The 8375-nt window shown below is 42.0% G+C and overlaps 1 protein-coding gene across 1 annotated transcript in view; it reads right to left on the reverse strand.

Moving 5' to 3' along the window:
- KIAA1614 (KIAA1614 ortholog) overlaps window positions 1-7810 on the reverse strand; it is a 114493-nt gene extending 106683 nt beyond the window's left edge. The window contains exon 1 of the mRNA XM_068239710.1: window positions 7712-7810. The gene's annotated coding sequence lies outside the window, so the exon portion shown is untranslated. The remainder of the gene's footprint in view (window positions 1-7711) is intronic.
- Window positions 7811-8375: the final 565 nt, after the last annotated feature.

Genomic DNA, 8375 nt, shown 5'->3' on the forward strand with positions numbered 1-8375 from the left:
GAAAAAACAAGATATAGATCAATTAATTGTGATAAGTAGTTATAAAGTTATTGGCGAATGAATGGGAGGTGAAAGTTGCTCGGATGCATAAGGTGAACAACACTGTAGGCTGAAGTGGTTAATATGCTTGAAATCTCATGTATCGATTTAGCCATATCCCAGAAATCACCCCTCAATGCCGGTATTTCAATGGGCACCTAAGGTGGGGCCGTGTTTTTTGCGGCAGTTGGCGGTGGGGGGTGGTTAAGGTTAGGTGTGGGGGTGGGTAGTTAAGGTTAGCACTAATACAAATAATAAATACTTATAATAAATAATAATATTCCCCCTACGAGCTGTCGCAACTTGGAGGGAAATATAATTTGGGGTCTGGCAACCGCCAGAATTACCCTTACATGCCCCGCACAGCATTACATTGTTGCTATGGGGTGCCTGGTTTTGGTGTCCTGTGGGGAGATCTGTGCGCTGAAACCACCTGCTTTATAAAGTTAGGTGTTGAGTTAGTTAACCGCTTGAGGACCACAGGCTTACACCTCCCTAGCGAACAGGCCATTTTGTACAATTCAGGCCACTGCAGCTTTAACAGTGTGCTGCACGGCCACACAACTTCGCACACAAATTAATCTTGCCCCCTTTTCCTTGCCACCAGCAGCTTTCTGTTGGTGGCATCTGATTGCTGCTTATTTTATTAATTTAAATGTTCTTTTTTTCTATTAAAATGACTTGTTTACTGAACGGAGCTTCTTAACTCAGTGGGGATGCACGATCCCAGCTAATTTCCGCCTCCAGGACTTGATGCTGATCAGGGTTAAGTGGTCCTGGGGGAGCCACCATCTTAACACCGATCAGCATTAGGTGGTGGGGAATGGGTTAAGGTTGGCGTGGTGGTTAGGGTTAAGCATGAGTGTGGGGTTGGGGGCGGGGTTAAGGCTAGGTATGTGTGTGTGTGTGGGGGGGGGGAGGGGTGGTTAAGGTTAGGCATGTGTGTGGGGAGGGTGGTGGTTAAGGTTAGGCGTGTGTGTGTGTGAGGGGAGGGTGGTTAAGGTTAGGCATGTGTGTGGGGTGGGGGGGTGGTTAAGGTTAGGTGTGTGTATGTGTGTGTGTGTGTGTGAGGGGGGGTGGTTAAGGTTAGGCGTGTGTGTGTTAAAGCGGATCGGAGATGAAAAACTAACTATAACCAGTAACTTGTCTATATATCTTATCTCAAGTTTAGATAGTTTACACATCATATCTAGCTGCAAACAGCTTCAAAAGTTTATGATTATTTATTCCTGTGATACAATGAGGGCAGCAATGTTCACATTGTCACAGGCTGAGGGCAGGAGATGCTATCAGCTTGCCTGTGTGTAAATTCAGTCCCCTCTCCTCCTCCACTCTGCCTCTGAAATCAATGGCTAGTAACCTCATCCTCCTCCTGCCCCGACTGGGCTCCCATAAGCCCTTGCTACAGTGACAAGGCACAAAAGGAGCTGTGGGCGGGGCTTGTTTAGTGTATAGGGAATTAGAGTATTAAAACAAAACAAAAAGTATTTGGCTTGAAGAATGTCCTATAAACTATATGAAAGGAACACAATTATGCAATGAGTAAAAGTTAATCTCGGATCCACTTTAAAGTTAGGCATGTGTGTGGGGTAGAGGTGGGGGTTAAGGTTAGGCATGTGTGCGCGCATGTGTGTGTGTGTTGGGCGGTGGAGTGGTTAAGGTTAGGCATGTGTGTGGGGTGTGTGTGTGTGTGTGGTTAAGGTGAGGCATCGGTAGTGGAAGGTTTCCGTATGAGAACAGGGTTGTAAATGGCTGTAGTAAAATCAGTATTTTTTACCGATATACTACCATCGTCATTTGCACTGAAATAGAATATCTGTAAATTTACCGATATTCTACTATTGGGTTTTCGGGCCCCAAAATTCCTTGGCGCTCTTTTTGCATGTACGCGTGCTGTGTAAAGGATCTATGAATATTTGCATCAATACAATATTTCATTTTTTTTGTTTTTGTAATAGTAGTCTCCTCAGTGTTGCTTGACGACACGAATGTAGCAGCATACCAAAAACACCGGATGCATTGAATGTAATGTGTTGTACTTGCATTACTTATTGGGTGAAGGGGATTTTCTTTTGACTTAGCGTACGTCATTAATACAATCATCATCTGAATTCACATTGCAAAATAAACTTTTTTCCCATGGGGTTGTGAAAGAACATAAAATGTTACAACCTACTGTGAGCCCCAGGTGTCACCAGGGCAGGAAGTCAGGGACAGCAATAAAAACCTGAACATTGCCATTTCAGCAGAGACGACTTTGGTGCACAGGGAGTAACTTCGGCGCCGTCAGAAAACGGAGCTGAAGTTACTTTTAAAACACAATAATTCGGCTTCCAGTTGCTGGAAGCGGAATTATTTCATTCCCCACCATCCATGGTGGCCTGGAGGGGGAATAGTATTTAACATGGCCGGGACTTGTGCAGCAGCAGGATCAGCCATATACCGGCTGTGTACTGCGCCCAAGTCTCCTGCGCCGATACTTCTCGTACGCATGAAAACCTGCCAATATTATCCCTTTGCACTCCAAATACATACACACAGCAACCTGCATCACAGCAATTAAGACCACTAAAGATGGACATTAGTTTAAAAACAAAAAAAAGAGACACCTTAGGCAGGAAGTAAGGTCCCTTCCTCACTCGCATGCTGCGTGCAACGCAGGCAGCTGTCGCAATGTGTGGCACTTTGCTGTGCGATTCTCCCCAATGTGGCTGCGATCCAATTAATTTATAATGGATGAAATCACCCTGCATTTGCGCAAAAATGAACGCAACTATGCACTGCGATTCGCAGTGAATCATAACACATGGATGGAAAGAGACAGTGCAGTCTATGCACTGATGTCCTTCGATTGCATACACACCGCGTTGCTGAACACTCGATCAGCCGCGCACAAGTGAAGAAGAGGATTAAGGGAAAGATCTTCAGTGGGACCTGAGTGAGATTCCAACAGCCCCCTTCTCTGCCCAAAACCAACATGAAAGTTTTAACTGGAGACTTACTTTATAGTGACAGTGATATGAGGTAAGCACACAATGAGGAGGCAAATATGCAGTAGCTTCCTTCAGTGATAACCATTTTTAGCCTTTTGGACCTGCCTTTTGGTAATTTTTTGTGATTGGTGGTTTCATTGATCAATATGGAATAATGTACCTTAGCTCACGCCCACTTACTACGTACATTTAAAAAGGGTGCCTTGGTAATTTGGGCGTAGGAGAAAACTGCTAATGGAATATCAATAAAATTACTGATATTCCACTACTTATTTCCAATAGTAAAATATTGGTAATCTTTACCTGAAGAAACCCCCGTGCCAATACCCAACCCTATTTACCAATATGGGCACCACTATAGGTGCCTATCTTAGTAGCTGCGAGTAGCAGCTATTACAGGTCATTTGGGTGATGGCGGCCTCCGATAAAATAGTGGGCGTTGGGGCCGACTGATATACTAACTGCGGCTACAAACAGCAGGCACTTCAAGGGCTAAGATGACACTGGACATTGTGTTGCATACCCTGTAAGAACAGGATCACAACAGAGGAGGAAAAAAGTTGCATCATGTGCTGCATGTGCGATATGAAGCATACAGTTCATGAAAAGTATGCTTCACTGCAACTGTATGCTGCACATTATCTGGAACTGTACAACATGCCTTGCGTTAATCCTCTAATTCCAGCATGGTTTACATGAGCAGCACGGTGGCGGTTAGCGCTCTAACCATGCACCACTGGGTCCCGAGTTCAAATCCCAGCTAGGGCATTATCTGCAGAGATTGTATGTTCTCCCTGTGTCTCAGGATTTCCTCCCAAATCCCCAAAACATACAGATAAGTGAATTGGCTTGCCACTAAAAGAAATTGACCCTAGACTACAATACATACACTACACGATACATACAAAGACATACGACTATAGTAAGGATTAGATTGTGAGCCCCTCTGAGGGACAGTTAGTTACAAGACAAAATACTCTGTACAGCGCTGCAGAGGATGTCAGCGCTATATAAATAATGATAATCTAAATTAAGTTTGGGAAGCACAAGGGTGGGCTCACAGTTACCTGGATTTGAGATCGGTTAGGCTCCAGGATATGAAGCATCACCACTCCACTTAATTTAGAGGATGCGTGGCAATCCAAAGCAATGAATCACCTTCCTTTGTCTCAGCCTACTGTAAACTGATGAAAAGTGAAATCTGTCTGTTATGGATTACAGCGTATCATTACACTTCCTTATTAAATAAGTCCAATATTGTCATCTGAAACAAGTGAGCACTTGTAAGGCCCAGAAACAGAGCCCATGTATGATGTATTCTAAGAAAGCAGCATGGCATGTCATGCTATATTTATCTCCCTTCTCCTACAACAAAGCTCAGCCTATCCACTTCAGCCCACTGCTGTCACACACCATTAGCAGACTGTGACATTCCTAATTAGCTTGGCACTGCTGAAAGTCAATCTCCACCAAGGGAAGGTTCAACATCATAATATTGTTTTGACTAATATAGGCTGGTGTATCAGTTTACAAGATGAATGTCACAGCTTTCTATCCAGCAAAAAGCTGCTCATCTCATTGTTCTAATGAAGGGGTTGTGAACCTTTTGACTCCCACCAAAACCTTCCTGGTTATACTATAATTTTGCTAAGGTACAGAGACTGTGGCCTTAATTTAATAAACTTTTCTCCTTTGTTAACGCATATGAGATGTTTTTACACATTATCAATGAAATAGGAGGGGTGATTGAAGGATAATGAAACCATCCTGGTTTTTCTTTCAGGGAAGCAGATATGGGAATGCTGTGCAGGTGTTTATGAATGGCAGGTGGCCCAATGTTCTTCTTCAGTGTTTAACAGCAATTGGAAGAACTTAGTACATGTCGTCATGGCAGAGTTTTATCTTTCAGGGAAGTAGATATGGGAATTCTGTGCAGGTGTTTGTGAATGGCATACATCAACTCGTCTTGCTTGGCAGGTGGACCCATGGAAAACAGTCAAAAAGCCCTCGTCAATGGCTCACGCCTGTGCAGCAGCTTGAACCCGATCAAACTCAACTTCTTCTGTCAAAGCCCAAGACGGTTTGTGCTTCTCAGCAAGTGCAGTGCGGTCACGCCCATTCACATACAGGAGCGTGGCCACAAAGTTCCAGGCGGTCCAGGAGGGACCTGGAGAAGGACATGGGAAGCCTCAGGAGGATCCAGCAGCTTCTCTCTCCTGAGGAATCTTTAATTTCTAAACGTCACAGGTTTATTTTAAATGCAGAACAAATGCCTTTGTTTTTTGTTTTTTTTCCCCCCCAAGCTTGATGACATGTTGGTACATTAATCCAATTGGAGCGCAAAATTATATAGGTTAATAGGTGAAAGGAGTGGCTCAGAGTTCTCTTCACACTGCTAGTAATAGCAGCAGAGATAATGTTGAGTGTAGGCATGCAGCCTGCCAGAACATTGTAGATTATTATGCTGTGATTCACCCTCTAGTGGCCACATACAAAATTGCACAGTAAAATCTAAGACGCAACTGAATACAACATTACTATTGATTTATATTATTATTATTATTAGGTATTTAAATAGCGCTGACATCTTCTGCAGTACTGTATGGAGTATATAATCTTGTCACCAACTGTTCATTAATAAAAGAAAAAAAATCACAGGAATTTTAACAAATGTAACATTTGTACAAATCTGGAGACAGGTTTAAGGATCTTTTAAAATATTTTAGTGCAATAGTTGTAAAAACATAAGAATACTATAAATCCATTTTTTTAAATTAGGTGCACTGTTAATTTGATAATCCACTTCTAACTGCAGGTCTAACTTTTCTGACTGTTTACCCTGTGAACTGTATTCATCAAGCTGTAGCTATGTACAGTGGGATGCAACATTTTGGGCAACCTTGGTAATCGTCATGATTTTCTTGTATAAATCGTTGGTTGTTAGAATAAAAAATGTCAGTTAAATATACCATATAGGAGACACACACAGTGATAGTTGAGAAGTGAAATGAAGTTTATTGGATTTACAGAAAGTGCGCAATAGTTAAAACATAATTAGGCAGGTGCATAAATTTGGGCACCGCAAAAAAGAAATGAAATCAATATATAGTAGATCCTCCTTTTGCAGAAGTTACAGCCTCTAAACACTTCCGGTAAGTTCCAATAAGATTCTGGATTTTGGTTGAAGGTATTTTAGACCATTCCTCTTTACAAAACATCTGAAATTCATTCAGGTTTGATGGCTTCCGAGCATGGACAGCTCTCTAACTCACACCACAGATATTCAGGTCTGAGGACTGAGATGGCCATTCCAGAACGTTGTACTTGTTTCTGTGCATGAATGCCTTAGCGGATTTGAGCAGTGTTTAGGGTTGTTGTCTTGTTGAAGGATCCAGCCCCGACACGGCTTCAGCTTTGTCACCGATTCCTGGACATTGGTCTCCAGAATCTGCTGATACTGAATGGAATCCATGTGTCCCTCAACTTTGACAAGATTCCCAGTCCCTGCACTGGCCACACAGCCCCACAGCATGATGGAACCACCACCATATTTTACTTTATGTAGCGGGTGTTTTTCTTGGAATGCGGTTTTGTTTGTCCTCCATGCACAACACCCAAATAACTAAATTTTAGTTTCATCAGTCCACAGCACCTTATTCCAAAATGAAGCTGGTTTGTCCAAATGTGCTTTAGTGGCTGTGTTTGTGTTGTGGGCGGAGAAAAGGCTTCCTCTGCTTCACTCTCACATACAGCATCTCCTTGTGTAAAGTGCGCCAAATGGTTGAACGATGCACAGTGACTCCATCTGCAGCAAGATGATGTTGTAGGTCTTTGGTGCTGGTCTGTGGGTTGACTGACCTAACCATTCGTCGCTTCTGTTTATCCGAGATTTTTCTTGGTCTGCCACTTCGAGCCTTAACTTGAACTGAGCCTGTGGTATTCCATTTCCTCAATATGTTCCTAACTGTGGAAACAGACAGCTGAAATCTCCGAGACAGCTTTCTGTATACTTCCACAAAACCATGATGGTGAGCAATCTTTGTCTTCAGGTCATTTGAGGGTGGTTTTGAGACCCCCATGTTGCTATTCTTCAGAGAAAATTAAAAGAGGAGGGAAACTTGCAATTGACCCCCTTAAATACTCTCTCTCATAATTTGATTCACCTGTGTATGTAGGTCATGGGTCACTGAGCTTAACAAGCCAATTTGAGTTTTAATAATTAGTTCTAAAGGTTTTGGAATCAATAAAATGACAACAGTGCCCAAATGTATGCTCCTGCCTAATTGTATTTAAACAATTATTGTGTACTTTCTGTAAATGCAATAAACTTCATCTCACGTCTCAAATATCACTGTGTGTCTCCTATATGATACATTTAACTGACATTTTTCATCGTAACAACCAACGATTTATACAGGAAACTCATGACGATTAACAAGGTTGCCCAAACTTTCGCATCCCACTGTATAACAACACAACATGCTGCAGATACACGTACTGTACAGCTAAATCCGTAAAGATAAAATCAAAATCCCACTTGTATACCTACTGAACAGAGAAAATGCACTAAATATTCAGCAACTTTACATCCAGTTATACATATCAAATAGATTCTTTATAAAGACACTACCAGACCAAAAAGAACCTCTGTATAGCTGCAGATTCAATTATGTTCTTACTTGGTGATTGCCGTCAGGTGAGCCTCCGGTTCTATCATTTGCTAGAAACTCATGATGGGAGTTGTAGTTGTAATCATGATATACCCAGATGTACTCATCAGTCTATTTTCCTCATAGATACAGCTTCATCCTGGCATCTGGTGTGCAGCCCAGCCTCTGGCTTAATGCAGCTTTTAATATTACTGATTGATTTCATAATCCCAATAAAAAGAAAGAGGCTGGATTATAATAATGTACAGATCATCCCAGTGAGGGAATGAGATCAAGCTGAAATCCAGGACTACCTGCAATGCTGGTGTGGTCAACAATGAGAGGACAGCCCAATTCTGAAGTGCTGCATGAAGTCACTACATATCATGGAATATGGAAGTTCCATATCTATAGGAAATGCATTTTTTTTATTTTAAACTGTACAATATTTTAGCAGCAAAAAATATGAGTCGGTGCAAAACCTGTTAGCTTTGCACAGACTGAAATATTATATTGCAACCATTAGTAAATGGCTTATTTGTGCCTGTTCATAACCAATGATCCTTTCAGCTCCATCAAATAGATAGGAGCCATTTACGGGGGTCTGGAAGTATAATATACTGTAGATCCCTATTAGGCTTCCTTAGGGCTTAAGTAACTGGTATGTAAACAGATTAAGGATAGTTTTCTTGTA

This window comes from Hyperolius riggenbachi, chromosome 6 (genome assembly GCF_040937935.1).
Source record: "Hyperolius riggenbachi isolate aHypRig1 chromosome 6, aHypRig1.pri, whole genome shotgun sequence".
Taxonomy (NCBI): domain Eukaryota; kingdom Metazoa; phylum Chordata; class Amphibia; order Anura; family Hyperoliidae; genus Hyperolius; species Hyperolius riggenbachi.